Consider the following 18,461-nt stretch of genomic DNA (forward strand, 5'->3'; position numbering starts at 1 on the left):
CTTGCATAGGACACACCAGAGTCTCCTGTTTAATATAAATTGTTCCCATCTCCTAGGAGGTGACTCTCCCTCTCACAGTCCCACCCTTCACAGTGAGTGTCATTCAGGGCAGAATTTGAAAGACCTACTACAGCCTTCTTGAAAAACAAGACATCTGCCATTGGTGTTTTGCTGGGTACAAAAATGTTTGATGAGTGATGGAATTTAAGAATGTGGAAGGCCTCAGACAGCACCAGGCTTTGCTTTCTGCCCTCAAGATGACTGAGAAATGTACTGTGAGAATTGTCTCTTCAGCAGCACACCAGGCTAAATGCCATGGTCAATACCAGGGCAAGAAGAGACATGGGGATTTAATTTTTATATAGTTTATCTTTAAAACTCACACTTTTGATTTAGAGCATTTCCTTATCTTCAAGAAGCAAAGTAGCAAGCAAACTGTGTAGAAACTTCCAACAGTTCTCAAAGGAAATTACACTACCTGCAATCACAGTATGCCTCTGCCTTTGGAAAGTGTATAGACAACTGTAGGCACTAAGAAAAATCATCTTGGATGAAAATTGCATTTATTTTTTTTTTTTTTACCATCACCTCCCTGCCTCTCAGGCAATGTTTCAGGCAGTAATTTACTGGAAGCTCTGAGTAAATCCATGAAACACTTGGCTGCAGCAGTCTGCATCAGAATGCCTTTGCAATTTTCATTTAATCAGCTGGCAGCTGTAATGAGAGAGATGGGTCTGCAAAGGCATCTCTGTCTGGGGAGCTCTGACACACAGGTCCTGGCAGGCACAGGTGCCTTGCTCCCAGACAAACTACAACAGGAGGTGTGGCTGGGAAGGGCTGGAAAGGCTTTGGCAGCACCTGGTGCACAAACCTGAGGCAGGAGAAGTTGCTAGGAGATGTTCAAGAAGACAAATGCTCCACAGACCTGTCACCTTATTGTGGAAGTCTCTATCCATGACCACCTCCCTCCTGGTCCCTGCTGGCTCATGTTGATAATAGTCCCCCCTTGCCTTCCTGTCTGTAACTTGGCTCCACTTTAAAATCCTAATGAAAACAGGCAAACTTTTCAAAGCTGCTGCTGCAACCATGTCAAACTGCACAGTGTTTATCACTAGCTTAATTATTCTTAATTGCTTTACTTACTATGGCAGGATCTCATTAACATGGCTAAAAAAGCAGTCAGACAAAAAGCTCCCTGTATTTTACTGGGTATCTCAAGAACATAACACAGAATGCATGAGGGCAGACTTTTGCCCAGTTTTCTCAAGGAAACGTTTTTGTGTCTGTCAGCAGCTGCTGTTGAGCCATTTTCCCTCCTTTAACATTTTTCCAGTGTTGTGTCTCAAGCTGGTTTGATATGAAAGATACAAAAATGCTGATTTCTGTCAAACACCATGAATATACGTGGGTGGATAGAGAGGAGAAAATACAACATGGCAAACATTACTAGCAATGATTTCATATTCACTTTAGCCCTTTAGTGAGAATATAAAAGTGTTTTGAGCATCAGATTGATCCTCTAAGCTATTTTATGGCATGCAACACCACATTCCTCTAAGATATTCTAATTCAGGTCAGAGTGTACTTTTTTGTCCATGTGGTTCCTTTGCTCTGCTTTACTCAGAAGCCCATATGAAGAGGAAAACAGCATTTCTATGACAAGACCTAGTTTCCATAAGACCATAGTGGCTGTCATTAAACCTTATTTGCATTCTATCATTATTTATCCCCTCAATGCTGCATTGACTTTCTTCTACATTGCTTTATGCTGGGGGGTTCAGTAGTACTTGGATCACCAACAGCATCATTGGGAATTGTTCTGGGTACCCTGAGCTGAGTGAAACTCCTTTCCTGCCAGTTTTTCCATCCTGGGACTCCTCAACCTGGCAAGACCAGACAGTGGCAGGAAAGACTCAGGAGAGGTTCATAAACAGCCTCTTCTTTTCTGCAAGGAAGGAGATATTCCTTCCCACCTTACAGCCTTTACAGCAAACAAAATGTGTGCTCTCCCTCTGGCTTTTCTCAGCAATTGCTGATCCCTCTCGATGGGAGATCCCTTCACCCACTGTGTTTTATTCCTCTCCTCAAATGACTTGCAATACTGCCTGGAGCAGGGCAGATACAAAACTGCCCACTTGTAAAGAAAGGTGTGAAAAAGACCCAAAAAAATTTGCCTTCCTTTACAAATCACAGGTGAAAATCTCTGTCCTCTTCCCAGAAATGGAGATGTTTCCTGTGGAGAGCAGCTGGATGGTCAGCAGGGAAAATCCTCACCAATTTCTACCCGTCCAGATGCCAACATCAATTGCACCATGCACATGAATTTCTAGTTTGGCATTTTCTACAATCTGGATCTACCTTCAGGAACTACTAAAAAACCTTTTTGTTCCTCAACCTGAGAGATCCAGCTGGAGCATCTGGAGAGCTCCAAAAATGTTTTTAGAAACACTAGGCAAGAGGAGTCAAATTCTCAGTCAGATAAGCATTATGTCCCCATTGGCATCAACAGGCTCTGGCCATTCACAGCAGCTGATGCCAGGTCTGGCACCAGAAATTCTCCAGCTTTACTTTTATGAGGTCTTGAGATGTACTTATGGCTCACAGCAGAGCTTTGTGCCAATGTTGCCTTGCAAAAAAAAAAAAAACCCAATGTGTTAGTTTAACATTATTAGTAAATATTTAGCTCTGCTGCAGCAGCACTTTGTGGTTATTTAATACCTCCAGGGACAACTTCCTTGAAATAATAGGTGAAGTGCTGGGATTTGAGAGAGCTGAGTGTAATTCTCTGCTGTTGCAGACTCAGATCTTTGGCAGATCAAAGAGCAATGCTGTGCTGTGATAGGGCATCTGTGTACATCCCAAACCCTTGGGAGAGGGGGTACAGAGTAATGGAATTATGGCTACACAGTTATTTTGTAGTGAAAGTTATTTTGTATGAAAGTGTAGTTATTTTGTGTGAAAGCATAGAAAGCAGTTCAAATGTTAAGTGGGTGATAAAACCTAAGAGTTTCCAGGAAAGCCCAGTCAACCCCAAAATGCAAAAAATTGCCTTGTCTCAAATATGAACACAATATTTTTCCAATCAGCAAAAACAGTTATCCCAGCACTTAAGTGAGGCCTGTGTGGTTGTAAAGAAGGAGTCAAGATTTGGGTTCTAAGGAGAAATATATTTGTGTCGTGCTGTGCAGATTTTAAAGGTCTATGAGCAAATAACCTGTCATTCCCACAGGTGTGGAGTTATCTGGCTTGTAAATGTATATACCTTATAAAAAGCTGGATTTGTTTCATGTCTTATGCTATCACAAATCCCCTAGGGAATATTTATCCTGCCTTTTCATGGAGATAGTGAGAAGAACAAACTTTTAATTTTAGAATGTCACCATGGGTTGGGCTTTGTGCAGACAAAAATGTCAGGTCTAGAAACAAAACATGGTGTCCTGATGCAGTATTTGAATCCATCTCCAGCCTTGTAGAGAGGTATCCAAGAAAATTTCTGTCTTCTCTAAGAACCATTTAATCAGAGCTGATGGTGACATGGTTTGGGTGGTAAGTAACTGAACCAGGAATGTCACTTTTCAGCCTGACTTCTCCAGTACTCCCAGCTTTCATGTTTAGCCGGCAAAACAAAGCAAATAAAAACACCACAAACAGTCAAACAGCTACCTTAAGATAATATATGACAGGAGAAGAAACTAGGTTGGTGATGAGTGGTCCATGAGAGTAAGAACATACCCAACCCCACTGCAGTGCCATGGTTCCTTCAGCTGTGCATGCAGAGCTTCTCTCCTTGGCAGGAAAAGGGATTGATTATTTAGTTAATTAGTTAACGTGTAGCAATGTGAGAGTGGGGAAAGGCTGCAAGATAATTGTTACCATTATTATCATAACCACACAGGAGCTTCTCATAAATGCCTTCTTTATTTCTCATGTAAATGATGTTGTCAGTACCAGAAGAATTCTTCATCTCAAAAGTTTCTATTAAACAACTTTGTACTGGGCTCCAATTTTAAACCTATTCTAACTAGCAGACAATATGAAACAATGCCTAAATTATTTACCACAAAGATTTAAAGCACAAAAACTGTGACAAACCCATCTGAATTTAATGGATGGATGCAGAATACACTGCACCCGATTTCATAAATACCTTTGTATCCAAGCCTTTTTTTGCCCTTCCTATAAAATGTTTTTATGATGACAACTTTATTGGTGCTGAAATTGCTCCTTTCCTGATGTTCAGATCACAAGAACTTTGTTTGCCTTTCTTGCATTACCCATTATTATTTTGTCTCCTTATTGTAATGCTATCCATTATTTCCCTTTTTCTATATAGATTATTTTCCCACAGTCATGTCTTTCCTGTCCAGTGGAGGGGCATGGATGGGCTGCTTGTGCAGCAGCAAATGTAAGACCAACAGAGCCTCATCCCTGAGGGAGAGGTGATGAGCTGCAGGGACCATCCCTTCCAGGACCTTTGTCTCATATCAGTTGATAAAAAAGGTCTGTTTGTATTGGGGCAGCTCCATAGGTGCCACCAGCATACATCAATGAAGCTGGTTTTTGGTCCAATGTGTTTGTTTTTTCCTTCCTGACCTTTCCTTTGGAACTGTTGTATTGGAAATCAATGGCAAGTTTTATGTTCTAGTTTTTTAGCTTTGCTGTCACAGCCCAAAATTGGCAAGAGAGAGAGAACAGACAAAAGCCTTAAGAGGCATTTGGCAGGCAAAACAAAAAAATTATCCCACATGCTGTTTCTTAAAAAACCTTACAAGCCATTCTGTGGCAGAAGCCTGGGCTCACATTACAGGTCCAGGAGTTCACTAAATTGCTCCTGTAAGCAGCGTGCATCCCTCTGCATTTAGTGTGACATGGCTGAAATCACAGAACAGGAATCAAGCAGATTGATGCTCCAGACCTTTGTAAGGAAATGTGTATGTGCCTCTAATACCACTTCTAAGATATTGGACATGGCTCATGTTTGGCAAGTAAGCAGAAAAGCACTGCCTGAGCCATTATCTGCCAAGCTGCTGGGTTCACACAAACCAATTTTCTGTAGCTACATCTGAGAGCAGTTCTGGCACCTCTTCCCTGTCTCCAACATATCTCCTTGATCACTTCTTTAAGAGAGCCAAGGAATGCTTAAAAAGGGAACGCGACTTTGTCTCATCTCAGATTTTGAGCATTTTTGTGTTCAAACCATTAGCAGATAAGAAAGATGTTTGCAAGCCCTTTGGCAGTGAGGGGTAAGTCTTTTCCAACAGCTCCTTTTTGAGTGTCCTAGTTGAAAGTTTGGAAGAGAATTATTCCTATTTAGGGCAATATAGGTGTTTTGTGCACATTATCCTAAGAAATAGCACTGCAAACCAAAAGTGGAAAAGACCTGGTTAAAGAATATTTAGAGAAGTTATGACATCCTGAGGAACAGCTAAAGCTTTTCCTCCTGCACTTCATAGTCAGGTGAGAATATCCCTATACATTTAGAGGTTATCTCTGTAATTTTTCTGTGCCTGAGGAATCGAGGAAGGCAAGCAGAGGAGTTCATCTTTCATGACAGAATGAAAAACCAAGGAAATTGCAGTAATCTAATACCCAGAAAGGCAGAATATAAAATTATTAAACAACATCTTAGTAGTCATCTAGGGAATAAACTGATAAAAACAGGCTGCATAGATTATTCAAGAACCTACTTTCTCAAACTATTTCTAATTTCATTCCTTGTCAGAGCAACCAGCCAAGTGGATAAAGAGGAGGCAGCAGATGAGATATGTCTTGAATTTATTAAGAGTATGACATTGTCTTGCATGACATTCTCTTAAGCAAAGAGAGAAATATGGCCCAGGGGTACACTCATAAAACTTGTGGATGGCTCTGTGCTGAGAACAGCACCAAGAGCTTTGGAGGGTAGGATTAGCAAATGCTGGATTAGACGGAAAATTAGCAGAAATCAGCGTTGGTGACTTCAGTAAAGATAAGAGCAAAGGAATTCCGGCAGCTGTGAATGATTTCTCCTGGGTATCTGCCACCACAACATGAGAGTTTTTTGCCTTAGGAGTTCTTTAGAAAATGTTTGCCACTCATTAAAATGAGTGGTGTACTTTCTTTTCATGAAGGGTCACTGGAAAAGTACAAGACTACCACACTTCATTTCTCAAAAAAAATCCAAAATTTTCCATGCAGGTTTGCTCTTCATTTATTCCAGCCCAATTCTTAGTTCAGATGGTGTATTCAAGCATCTAGGGCTGTTATTTTTCAGCTAGACAGACCTCATGGAAAAGAGCATCACTAATAAAACACACATTTCCTGTGGCAGAGGAAAAGATGCTCCCTTGGGATGAATCTTTTGGAGTAATTAATTAATTAACCATGGCTTTCTTAGGTTCTGATTGAAAAGCATAGGAAAGAGCACTGCTGTGGAGGTAAATGCTTTGGCTTTGTATTGCAGTGGATATTACTTTTACCCTTTTCAGTTTTGGAGAATGCAGCTGAACTGTACTGCTGGAATGAAGGATGTTGAGCAAATAAATAGATCAGACAGTAACAAATTGCTTGGATAAAGTGATATGTGACAAAGCATATGCCAGAAACTTTTCATGCCAAGAACATGAAGCTGCTACCAAAGCTGTATAAACCCTTATTAAAACATGTTGTAAGAGTTTAGGATATCTGAAAAAAGCCCAAAGCCAATCTGCTAGATTTGGTTATCAGTAATATTAGGACCTGCTTGGCCTGTTCCAACAGCAGGAGTCACCACAGCACCAAGTGAGACCAGGGTCAGGAACAGGGGACAATAATCATAGACATATCCTTTTCTTCACTTTATATGTATGTGACATAGCTCACACAGAAATACACCACCTATGTTTACAGAGATAGAAGACAAAAAATATAATTGATTGGAGAATTTTTGAAGAAATTTTTAGGTCGAAAACATTTTTCCACTACATGTTGAGCACAGCAAGAAGAAGGGAAGAGAAGGAGCATTGGAAAAAACCTACATGAAAACTCTTTGTTTGGTGTTCAGTACACATTCATTCATTGACATTAAAAAAATTTTTTAAAACCCACACATAAGTGTTGTTTTGTTCTTTTGAGAGTTTTAAAGTTCTTCTAAAAGTTTTTTATGCCTTCTGATGTTAATATATTTCTACTGAATCTTTTTACTCTGTTTATGTAAATAATGATTGTTTTACATTCTTCTTTGTGGGTGGAGAGAAATGATAGACTGTTAATTTAACCGGTGTAGGTAGAGAGGTGACAATTTCACCCTCCAATCCACTGTCACTTTTAAGTTGCTATATATTGCGGAGTCAGAAAATAAAGTTCTCTCTTTTAGCTCTTTTCTTCCCCTCTTTTACATCTATGTACTTGTGTAAGTTATTTCATGTCATAGTGTAACAAGAAAGAAAGTCTAATGAAATCAAAACCCATCTTCCACTAAAAAATACCAAGTAATACTTCAAGGGAGTCTCAAGCCTTAACTGAAGGGTTTTCCTGTGAGCTCTGCAGGGTTCATTACAATGTTATCCAATGTAGACATAGATTTTTGGTCACTGCACTACAACCTGCTCTTAGCTTTTCTTTTGCAGGGAAGATAAAAGCTCTGAAAATTCATAGTACAGCAGTAGAGACACCCTTTGCAATCCAAGGCAGAGATGTCCTGTGTTAATCACTTACAAACAGTCTGAAAAGCATGAAAATCAAGTTGTGTTTCAAAAAAATATGTTTAGATATAAAATCTGGGGAGCACATTTATGTATTTCCAAGAAATGTATATCCTGGAGCTCAGGTTAAACACACACAGACTTTGCCTGTTATTTCTAGTATAAATTATAAACTTGCTTTTGTCTTTTTCCCTTGAGGGCCCTTGCAAAGTTAATTGTCCCTGACTCCTTGCCAGTATTACCTCAGTAAACACAATATATGTGCATTGGCAAATGCCTTGCACTGTGCACATGTCAATTTCAATAGATCAATAAATTATTTTCCTGCAATCTCCAACCTAAGATACATTCTACAGAGATTGCAGAGAGCATATCACTCTGTGGAAGTGCTGGTGTAGAACCACACCTAAAAACATATTAAAATATTTGGAAATATGTAAAAATATTTTTAGCTGGATAAACTTCTGTATTGGGTATTTCTGGCAAAGCTGGATTACTTCTTTCCACAGAATCTCTGTCCCAGGCATGGCTAATTATGCCTAGAGGTGGGCTTTCCAAATGTAGGAAGAAAAGCACAACGTCATAAGCTTAGTGCAGTTGTTTCCTCTGGATCTTGAGATGCCCTGGCTCTCCCAGGCAGAAATTCCACTGCTTAGCCCAAGCTTCACAGCCACTTGTTTCTGGACTTCCAGTGGGTGCCCATATCATCACACTCCACAACCTGTCAGGAGTGTCCTGGCATCTCCATCCAGTTGCTTTCCCACAGTAGGTTAGAGCAGTAACACCCTTCCAGTCTTTAATCTCAGTGCCTGCACCATCACAGGCTCACTCCAATGTAAGTCAGAGGATCATTTGATCCATTGCAAAATGATGGCTGAGTTAGATCATCATTTCCCCCTTTCACAGCTGCATTCATTGCTCCTTCCCATTTGTCAGTTTTGCAATTTCTTTGTCAAAATTCTCCTCTACCCATTTCGAGGTCAAAAGTTTCCCAGCACTGTGGCAGGTTTTTTTTGGGTCCAATTAGAGATGGATTGCTCATCAGAAAGATGTCAGAATTACTGCAGCACAATTAACCCTTATTGTTTCCAGTGGCAGGACAAATCTAAGCAGCCCCAGGTGAAATCCCTTTGCTCTATAAATCCCAGTTATGCTCGCATTTGCTGTTACCAATATGTGCAGCCTGACAGATGCATTTTTCTTAGCCTGTGTGCAATCTCCATTTGCATGGTAATGAGGCTTTCCAAAGGCATTCAGCAGGTGAGAGGGAGATGAACTCCTTCCATCAGCATCAGAACTCACCATCAGCTGTGGTTTTCAGGAACAGGAAAAGCTCCAAGGGCTCCCTGCCTGAGCTTAAAGCTAAAAGCCACCACTAGTGATGGGACAAGCTGCTGCCAAATCGGCTTGTGACATAACCAGCCATATTTTAAGATGCACTGATTTATATACACCCTTACCATAATGTTGGATTAGAAGAGCGGTCAAGAGACAAGGAATAATAATTTGACCAAGGTCTGGTGGGCTTTAACCCCAGTTCCCTATTGAGGGTTGTTCCCAACCCTGCACTGCACCATTCATCTTCCTCCCTAGCTTTTGTTGACTAACACTGAAGCTGCTGTCCAATTTAAACCTCATCAGACTCCACTTGAGCTCTGGAAGATAATTAAATTCCCTAGGTACCGCCCCATCTCCAGCTGTTTTCTCCTGGTGTATCCTTGCCATAGTTCACCTTGTGCATTTATGTGAGCCTCTCTTCTCCAGCCCTCCCTGAACTCCTAAGTTTTCTCCCTCACTGTATTTCCAGGCTGATCAGTCCTAATCTGCTCGTCCAAAGTTTCCTTGTCCAAAAGCTGTGACAGACTCCCACTGTCCCCACTGGAATTTGTTGAAGCATCTCCTAAAGACCCTCCTGAGGTGAGCAGACAGGAGACAGGTTTGTTCCACCTGGTCCAAGGTGTGGGCTGAGAGTAGCCTCCTCCCACAGCCACAACAATGATCCAACCCTTCTCTAAAGCGTCCAAACAACAGAGTTTTTTCCAGCACAGGTGGTATTTTCCAGGCACCCACCATCTGTTTTCACAACTTTCCTATCACCTATCCTGGTGAGCTGTTTCCTCCTGCTGGGATGGTGCAGAAAACCAGGTCCCAGCTGTTTTCTTCCTGGTGCCTGGTAGTTCACCTGAACTCACTATTCCCATGCATTCCCACTATTTCATTGCATTATCTCATGAGTTATGTAAAGGTAATATTGTATAGAAACCTCTTTCTCCAGACAGTGATTGAATTTTTCTTATGTCATTAAAGGATTTGTTCCTCTGTTGTTTTCTGTAACAGCGAGTAATTCCCATTAAATATTAAGTAATTGATTTGCCATATTTGTCTGGGGGCGCTTTTTTTTTAAGTAATTGATTTATTTAGTCATTGTGATTACAGTAAATCAGCTAACTAAAAATAATGCCAAATAATTAATTTACTTAGTATTTAAATATTACAGATTGCCATAAATGACTGCAAATTACTTGCACACAGGGTAAATTTTCTTATCACTTGCAGGAAATGGAAAGATTAATTTCCAAATGTTATTTATGTGTGCTGTTTTTTGGTGCTTTGCCATTCCACCTAGTGAGCAATGCACAGGAAAATCCAGTTATTGAGGCTGATCCCAAAGTACTGAGATCCCTGACTTTCCTCTTCTCAGCTAAATGAGGCAGTGTAAAGAGAGGTAAAAAAAAACCTTAATGACACTTATGTGGGAGTCTGATCACCTTGTTAACAGGTTTAATCTCTCATCTGAGGATTTTATGTTGTCTAATAAGGTTTAAATTCACATTTCTGTTGTTTCACTCACATGAAACATGAACATTCTGGCAATGCCTCCCCTATGTGGCCACCTCTTTGAGGAGGAAGGAAACCCAGTATGAATTTATAATCTTTGCAATGTCTCAGCTACTGGTGGAAACTATCAAAAACAGCAAAAAGGGATGGAGGGAAGAGTAAGGGAGACAGGTACTGATTAAAAGAAAAAAAATCACAGTCCTCTTGTTTCTGTAGGAAACTAGGTGGATAAATAGGTTTCATGCCTTTCATCAGCTGAGATGCCAAAGTGTCTCTGTGCTGCTGAAGATGGGATTAAGCCAGACCCCCTCCAGACTCTGCTGCAACAGAGATTTTTTTCCCTCTGAAAAGGATGCTGAGGATGGTAAAAATTCAGCCTAATTAGATTCAAAAGAAACAAAACAGTGAGCTATCTTGGGAGTCCCACTTCTACCTTCTCACTCCTTTATGTGTTTATTTTGAAGCATTAGTGGAATGTCCTTGTCTTCTTGTCACAGTCCCTGTGGGAGCAATGTAAGTATAGAGAGGAAGAGGCTTGGGAGAACCCCAGATCAGATTTTATGAGCCCATCCCTAAAAAGCACTCAGGAATTTGCTCAATTATAAAATATGTGATCAAAGAATCACAGAATCCTGGAATTGTTTGGGTTGGAAAGAACTTTAAAGATCTGTGGGGAGGGATGGCACTCACTAGGTCAGGTTGCTGAGGACCCCATCCATCCTGCCTTGAACACTTCCTGAGCTGATTTTTAACATGCACACAGGGATTATAATGCAAGGCAGGACTCCACATCTGATAAAATCCCCCTACTGCCCCTCTCACTGAGCTTTAGGGCACATTTGGAGCCTGCAAGAGAGCTGCTTTTCATACAAACCTGGACAGAAGATGAGCTCCAGAAGAACTCATGGGGTGTCATGTTTTGACACTGGTACAATGCCAGTGCCCCCATTAAAATGTAATTTCTTAAATGAATGCTGTGAAATTCAATTTAGAGCAGAGCAAAGTAGGCCTAAGCTTAATAATAGAGAGAAAAAAAAACTTTATTAAACTACTACTATAAAAGAAAGAAAGGAAGGAAAAAGAAACACACAAAGATTAAAATGAAAACTTTGTAAAGCATTCTTCCTCCCACCACCTAACTCTAATAAACTACAGTGAGACACAGTCTGGACCCCAATCAGGTTTTCACCCTCCAGACAATCAATACTCAGTCCATCGAGGGAGGCAGAGTCTCTCCTGTGCCAGACCCCCTAAGAAACACAGCTGGAACATCCTGTGTTTCCATGTCACACATGACACCGCCCAGAGAAAAAGTTTGCAATGGTGACCCTTCTCCTTTCCATGCACAGTGCTCTCACCACCAATGCATGGATGGACAGACTGCTTTTAGGATTTTTCCTTTTAAGGATGTCTTGCCAAGAGGGGAGAAAACAACAGTTCAGTTTTTCATTTTTTGGGACTACAGTCCCCCCCATTTTTTTTTTTTCTGGGGCCAGGGATCTAAGAACAGAGATCTTCTCTTTTCCTTCTTTGAGGACAGGGGCACCACTATAAACCCCTTAAATATTTCTTCTGTTTGCTCTACTTCTGTTTTTTCCCAGCTGAAGCAGGTCTCTTGGCTCATTGTCATCCTCCTAAAATACAATCTCTCTTGGAGGAGAAGATTGATTCAGTCGGTGGCTATTAAGGAAAAAGTCTAGCTAAAAGCTACTCCTTGTCCCCCTCTCATCTAAAATTTCTCTTTCTAACATCCCAGGGTCTAAGGTGTCCTTCTTCCTCTCTTTTCAAACTGAGGAGGGGAAAAAAATTTATAAAGCTTTCATTTTTTAAGGGTTAAAAGTCCCGACTCCCTGGCTGGCTCTCTGCCCAGGCTCCAGCCCCCACGGCAGTGGCTGGGCACCTTGCAGCCCCCTCACTCACTCTTCTCCTTCCCCGAGGTGAAATTACTAACAAGCCACCGCTGCCAAGAAACTCTTGAGAGAAAAACAGAAACATCCCAAATTTTCTCCACCCTTCTATTTACAAAAAGTTCCAGTCCCCTCTACCCTTCGGCCTACCTCAGTCAAGCCATAAGCCTTCCCCTCCCCAACCCAGCTCGTCACCGAGCAAGAAAGAAGCTGCACTGCGCGCTAACTAAAACTAAAGACAGCAAATTTTCCTAAAAATTTTACTTTTAACTCCTCTGTGTTCTCAGAGGCATATCTACCTTTAATTAATCAATATTTAAATTGACCTCTTCCTTCTAAAAAAATTCTTTTTCCATATCAAACCACAACATGGGGACATCATTCTGTCAAGGACTTGAAGTCCTCACTGCCAACTGCTTCACACCACAGGACCAGAATCTTGTTTGTATCTCATTTTCTTCTTCTGTTAGACTGTTTTTTCATTCAGACAAGGAAATATTAAAAACCTGAACAGATTTAACCATGAGCAACCTGCTCCTCCTGGCCTTGCTCTGAGCACAGGGAACAGACCAGGGTCCCCCAGAGGTCCTCTCCAGTCTGAATTCAGTGTTTCCCTTGCTTGTGTCACATATTAAATACATTTTGTCTGAAAAGGCCTGTATTCAGTGTCTTAGTGATGTCTCTCAAAACTTCCTATCACACACAAGACAGATCTGCAGGATTTCTTCCTCTTTAATTTCACCCTTGGTGTGCTTATGTGGGTGTTGAAAATTGCTTCAGAATGTTTAACTAATTCTAATTGAACCATTCTCATTTTCTCCCTGGTCTCACTCACTGCATAAATTTGCCATCCCTGAAGTTTTGCTTTCAGGCCCAGTCTCAGGTTTGAGAGGGATTTCCAGAGTGGAAACAAATAACAAATAATGACATAATACTTACTTACTCTGGTATTGCTGGCACTTGAAATTTAGAAGTGCATTCATACCCCTCTTTATTCACAATATTCTTAATATTTCCAACAAATACCAAAATGTTTCTCTAAGTTTAGTGAAACACTGAAGAAATGGGCAACTGATGATTTATTTTTCCCAATCATTTTTTCACATTTTTTTATTAAAAAGGAACAATGTTTGCAATGAATCTTTTATTTCCAAATACCAATAGGGAAATTCTCTTCTTGACTGTTTTGCTTTTGATATAGTTAATTTGGCAGAAGCAAAAGGAGTTCCTCAAGTATGGCAGCATTGAGGAATTTACTTTTCACCCTGGAGGAAAAAAGTTTGAGCTGCAAAGATGTGGCAGAGTTTTACTCCAAAAAGCCCCGGGTGGCTTCTGTTGCCTTTGCTTTGTACCTACTTCCCCTGCATCCCTCTACTTCATTTATAATCCACAGGACACTCCTCCAAAAGCTTCCCAGACCATCTTCCATCTCTCTTCTCACCAGGTGGTCATAAATCGGCTGCTTCCTTACCTTCTTCTTGGCATTCCCTGCTCCAGTGAGTTTCTCCATCACCATGCTTGCCATATTCCTCTGCTCCTCCTTGGCTTGCCTTCAAGTAAATTTCCCTCCACTGTAGTCCATATTCAGTCCTGTTGGAGGCAAAGAAAAAAAATGCTAAGTGAAAACAATTCAATGGACTGTACAATTGTAAGCATATTTGCCAGGCTAGACCAGGAATGAGTTGTTAATGAAAATGAAGAATAAAATTGTAACAAATGCCAGGTAGACTTTTTTTTTTTTTTTTTCAGTTGAAAACCTTTCTAGCTTGGAGGTAAGAACAATCATTTAATTATTTCTGAAAAGACCTGGCAGGAGTCCAGGCCCAGAATTTGACAGTGTTGAGAACTGAGGTAGGCATAAAAGAGTTATTTCTATCTCAAAGAGATTTGATGTTCCACCTAAAATCAGCAGATCCCCTGCTGGTGTTAATTGGTGTCAGAGAACTGTTTCTTCTGGAGCAGCTCAAAGAGACACCAGCAGAGAAACTGCCTTGTTCTATTTCTATGTTTCCATTCTTTCCCTTTGCCTTTCAAGGGAAAAAAAAAAGCCCATCTGACGTATGAATACAGATGAGAAGCCTGGAATTTAGTGCTCCTCAACTCGTGTAGTTACCCAAGTGAGAAGAAATGGCTCCAAAGGCCCCAGTTTGCATGGCATTAGGCACCTGTGCTCCTTCAAGAATTCCCTTGCCTGAATTGAGCCTGGAGTGTTCCCATCCCTTCAGCTGATGAGCCCAGGGAGGGCTCAGCAACAGAGGTTTGAAATGCTGCAGTGTAATGCCCCCCTGACTCAGATTTCTGGTGGGTGAACTGTTTTCCACCAGGCAGACAAAAGACGTGGGTTTTTTGCAGGGTGGCTCATTACTATGGCAACCAGCAGAGTGGCCTCCCCCTGCCTGGCAGCACTGATTTCAGAGATCAGGGAGAATTTCTGCTGAGTGTGCACATCACTGGTGGCTGTGCAGACAATCCTAAAAGAAGACTTAAAAGGAAATTCAATTAATCAACGTGCCCCACAAAGCCAAACATCTGGATGTAGCAACTACATCTGGTGTAGGTACAGGTGCTAAGCAATAACTAGGAGGTGACAAGGGTCTAGAAGAGGTTTTTCATCTCTGTATGGTGATAGCAAACAACTGGCCTTTGACACAAGCCAGAGTTTAGTTATGTACAGTGTACAAAAGCAGGGGGAGTTTGCAGCAGCTCCTTTTCAATCTGGAGAGGGGCAGAGAAAACGAGAAGCTGAGCTGGGAGAACGTTGTGTTTCCTGGGTTGCAAGGCGTTTCTTTCCATTCAGGGCAAGATAAGCTTCTAAGAAAAATTACTTTCTTCCATATCTGTAAGAATGCAATTTGATGTGTTTTTAAGAGAGAGAAGGCTTTTCTTCCTCATTTCCAGTAATTGCCTAACACTTGTCAGGCAAAATAAACAGAAGGCAAAGAAACAGTTTCAATCTACGCAATCACAGCCACGGCAGCATTTAGCTTTTGCAAAGTGTGCTGCAGTCTTAACCTGCTCATTTTCCTACAGAAGCAGCCACAAAGGAACCTTTTGCTCACTCTTTCATCCTGTTCTTAGAGGGTTGATGTTGTTCTACCAGCACTGGCAGCTTCTGCGCCCAGAGAAACAGTAAGAGCCTGAATGAGAGATGCAGGACTCAAGGCAGCTCTTCAAAATGCAGTTTATTGTATCCAAGATGTTACAACAGTCCAGGGTCGTGGGTGACAGAGCCTGCACCTACAACTGTCAGCTTCAGCTGCAGACAAGCCTGGAGACCCTTTAATTTTGGTTACAATGCATTATATACTTTTCTTTGCTGAGCATCTTAATATAGAAGAACCAATCTATACCTTTACTTTTATCTATAGCCTGTCATAACTCCTGTAATCACCATATTCATGTTACTAGTCTCCAATCACTAAAAGTTAGTATGTTACAGTTTAAGTTAGAAGTTGTTTTTCAGTTTTCTTGCAGTGGAAAATTCTGAGACCTTTTCTCTACTTGCAACATCAGCAGTCTTGTTTGCCTGTGGTATCTTTCTAGTTGGTAAAAACATCTTCTTGTTTGAGGTGGGTTTATTCTTTGCCCTAAGCCATAAAAATCCCTTCTATCTAACATACCCTTTGCCTTCTTAGCTGTCCAGCAAGACTGGCTCAGAAATTGTCAATTTACACATCTATTATTCTTCTACATCAAAACTTACTTTCATTTCTATTCCTTCTTCAGATTCTACATTCAAAAATCTTTCTGCCAAGCAGACAAATCTGTGAGACTTTCTTGTCAAATTTTCATCCTTCCCAACAAGAAACAGCCCAGACACCTGCTCATTTTCCTGTATGTGCAGACAGTCCCTTCCCACAAAACCCGCAGGGTGATTACCTCCCACAGCTGTTCCTTGTGCCAATCTTGTTCTTACTTGTTCCTTGCACCACTTTTCCCAGAGACCTCCCTGAGATCACTTCTGCTCTGCATACCAAGAGAAGACAACCTTACATCAGGGGTGGTGCAGTCAGGGAGAATAGTGGGAGAATCACAGGCCTGGGAAATACAAGTGCTGGAACTCAGAAATCTTAGCTGATATAAAGGATTATTCAATCCAGTCAGACTGTTCTATCACAAGCTGTCTGCACCTTGTCACTCTCCAAGCTCTTGCCACAACCCACAACAGGAATTAGCCTTTAGAAAGCTTGAGGCAAAAAAAGTTGCACTGGACCATTAAGTCAGCTCCTAATTTCAAACCCACTGCAGCTAAATTCTGCTCACTCACCCTGCTTCAACCAATCCTTCCAAAAATTGCTAAGGGGAGATTTAGGCAAGCTTGGCACTGTCCCTGTGGCACACACACGCCTCGTCCTCTTGCTGCATGCTCTGATGGCTTCAGCAGATGCACAGTCCTCCATGCAGAACCCATCTGCATTGCATTGGCACTGCCAGGGGACTGAGCATGGCCTTGCAGTTAAAATACAGCAATAACAGGTGGAAAAACACCACACAGTCCCTGGAAACTCTGCTTTTCCTTTGCCAAATTGACTGCAACTGATTCCCCTCAGATATCCCAGATGAGGACTCTGATTTTGCAACAGAGAGCTGCATTCAGATTGGATGTGATGAGATGTGATTTTTGTTGTGCTGGACCACATTCCCATCTGGCAGGTGTCAGCATGCCAGAATTGCTGGGATCATGCTAGTATCTATCCATCTGTCCATGTGGGTCATCATGCTTGAAGTACTGCAGAGGAATAAAGCAAAAATCAAAATTCTTCTGCTCAACAGCTGCACACTCTGGTGATTTTCTTAAAGGAAGGGAGGGGTGGAGAAGTCTGTCTTCACCTGGTCACTCAACCTGTTAGTGTGACTGTCTACAATGTCACCATCTCCCTCCAGCTTTGGAACCCATCAGCTCAAGGCCTCAAAGGGACACAAAGGATGAGCAGTTAAGTTGGGCATCACTCATTTTCCCTGCTCGTGGTGGGTCAGATCAAGGCTGCTGCCACCACAGTGCACACACCTCTAGGCAGTGACAGATTTACAGCCCCATCCCATCTGTATCATTGAGGCCCTGACCCTCAGCATCCAAGAGCCCAGTGAAAGCAGAGAGGCTGGACTCGGGCCAGTTCAGGGGAGCAGTGAAACCTCACTGCAGTCTGCATCAATCCAGCCAGGGGCCAAGAGGGGCTGGGTGATAGCTGGGAATACAGGTAAACAGGTAAGAAAAGGCAGGGAGGAAAAAGGAAGGTCTCAGTACTGAAAAACAAATGAGCAGTATTTAATTTCAGCCCTGCTCTCTGTACTCAAAATACAGGCTATCTCACAGGCAACAGTGTTTGATTAATAAACATAAGCTGCAGCCTGGAAAAGTTTTCTCCTGAGAAGCTCCACATCTGACACTTGCTAAATGCACCAGTATTTTGTTCCACTCTGCCACTCATTGACCAAGGTCTGACTAGCAGAAATCCCACTGATGGCTACCACATGGCAGATGAACATGCTATGGGCAGAACTGAGACACTTCCAGGTAATACAGTAGCTACTGTAGGGCTTTGGATCTCTAATAATGTGATTGTTCAGAGCAAGACTGACCACTGACCATCACTACCTTGTGAGCAAAATTCAAGTTCCCAACACACTTCAACATTTAGAATCACTAGGGATTTAGGATTACTGTTAAAAAATGTTAAGGGCCACATCTTTACATGCACTCTCCTTGGAGATTCTTTATGAGATTTTTACAAAGCACAAACACATCCTGGTTACACCTACAACAATATCAGCCCAGTGCAGCTGGTGTCCAAACCCAGGCACAGCCAGAGCTTCCTGAGTCAGAGAAAGATTCTGTCAACACCCATTTCTCTATTGCCTATTCCAGTCTCTGCTGTCCCTCTTTGATTCAGTGGCTCAGACCTTTCTCCACTTCTGTCCTTTCATGACAGATCTTCAGCCAGAGACAGATGAGGCAAGGAACATGTTACAGAGACTAGCATTTGAAAAAGCCTTCCTTCCCTCATCCCACACTGGACTGGACATTGCAATGGGGTGTGTTGAGAGTTCTGCCAGG

General features: G+C 41.7%; 1 long non-coding RNA gene across 2 annotated transcripts; it reads right to left on the reverse strand.

Moving 5' to 3' along the window:
- Nucleotides 1-11,773: 11,773 nt before the first annotated feature.
- On the reverse strand, nucleotides 11,774-17,984 carry LOC116183463 (uncharacterized). 2 transcript variants are annotated; one of them, XR_014953954.1, is made up of 3 exons: nucleotides 14,520-17,984; nucleotides 13,878-13,996; nucleotides 11,774-13,671 (listed from the first exon to the last, which is right to left on the reverse strand). It is a non-coding gene; the product is annotated as an uncharacterized LOC116183463 (long non-coding RNA). The 2 variants fall into 2 exon arrangements; XR_013339588.2 differs by having other exon boundaries at nucleotides 14,572-17,979.
- Nucleotides 17,985-18,461: the final 477 nt, after the last annotated feature.

Source organism: Lonchura striata, chromosome 3 (assembly GCF_050655825.1).
Source record: "Lonchura striata isolate lonStrDom1 chromosome 3, ASM5065582v1, whole genome shotgun sequence".
In the NCBI taxonomy this organism is placed as follows: domain Eukaryota; kingdom Metazoa; phylum Chordata; class Aves; order Passeriformes; family Estrildidae; genus Lonchura; species Lonchura striata.